General features: G+C 46.6%; 1 pseudogene; it reads left to right on the top strand.

The window, feature by feature from the left end:
* The first annotated feature begins 468 nt into the window (after positions 1-468).
* LOC129772132 (U4 spliceosomal RNA) lies at positions 469-597 on the top strand (annotated as a pseudogene).
* Positions 598-1,478: the final 881 nt, after the last annotated feature.

Genomic DNA, 1,478 nt, shown 5'->3' with positions numbered 1-1,478 from the left:
GTTTGTCCGATTGAGAATTCTTTTGTCATTTTTATGTGACACAGATTTCAGTCGATCGCATGCAAGAATCTTCACAGTTTTTAGTGTGGAGTTCTTGAAGCGACCGACACCATCGATTATCTCTTTTCGGGTCAAACCCTTTTCGGTTATTACGCCGTCTATTTCGACGTTGCAACAGGGTACGTATACACGATACTCAATCGCAAAGAGGTCGCAGCGCGTTATTTTGTTCGCTTGGGTCCTGCTTGAGACGACAACTCGTAGTTTGTCTGGCCCCATCCGTGTAATTTCGGTAACGTCAGAAAAATGTTGAGTTAGTTCCTTCGAGATACGAATGACATTGAGAGGTTTGGATTTTCGTCTAAAGTACACAATGTGTCGCCGCACGGATCATGCCTTTAGAGCGTGATTCATGGCGAGAACGATAGAGCGGATGCTTAGATCGCGCTCTATCCTAAATACACAGAATAGCTTGCGCAGTGGCTTTATCGTAACTAATGAGGTTTTTCCGAAGTGCGATTATTGCTAGCTGAAAACCTAAATATCATAAAACTCCTCCGGCCAGCGATAACCCGCCGGGAAGGAGAACAAAACAAAAATAAGCAAAACGACGTAATGTGTTTACGATCAGAGCCTATCTCCGATCGTAAATACCGAAGGACGGGAGAAATCCCAAAAAGAGAGCACTATGGGTGCTATAAACGGAGCCTATCTCCGAGCTAGGACAATAAGTAATAAAACGGAGAGGAAAAGATAACACGCCTGCGAGCGTGTTAATAATCATCCCTCGTTCGCCCGTCTGGCTTAGAATAAATAATTGTAATTTTCTCTCTCTTATGCTACGCCCTTCTGGGGTAGATAAGAAGGCAATGTCTGTATATAAGAGAAAACTTGAACAGAATAAACGCACTCTCAACTGGACACTCTCAACCATACCACGGACGTAGGAGCGTCGTGGCGAAGTACCGAACCCCTCTTTTTTGTCATAAACGTATCACAACCCTGGACATCATCGCCGGCAGATCCCAGCGCAACAAGCGCTGGTAAGTATTGAACACCCCTCCTCCAAAGATCCGAAATTCCAACCACCCTTCCTCTCCCTTTTCCTTCCCTTGGCTCCGCCCGGCCAAACTCCCAAGTGACGCGGTACTACCGGATCGCACCAGTAGGCGCATACTCGTTATGCGCTCTACGTGATCTGGCCTACCACATAGCGTCCAGTAAAGGGCTTTCCCTTCGTGTCATCAGCACGATCTCGAACTGCAGCCACATTTGGTGGCTCCAGAGAGGATCTTTCCTCCAGCGTAATCAGCACGATACCCTGCAGCCACACAATGAATGGGCCTTTGGAGCCTTCAGGGTATTCTTTAGGACGAAAATCCTGTTTCTCGTCGATTTCCTCATCTTCGGAACTATCAACTTCGTAAACAGAATTTTCTACCTCAATTTCTGCTTCATCCTCCTGCTCTTCAGGAGGA

This window comes from Toxorhynchites rutilus, chromosome 2 (assembly GCF_029784135.1).
Source record: "Toxorhynchites rutilus septentrionalis strain SRP chromosome 2, ASM2978413v1, whole genome shotgun sequence".
Lineage (NCBI taxonomy): Eukaryota > Metazoa > Arthropoda > Insecta > Diptera > Culicidae > Toxorhynchites > Toxorhynchites rutilus.
This window is presented reverse-complemented; position numbering and strand designations above follow the sequence as displayed.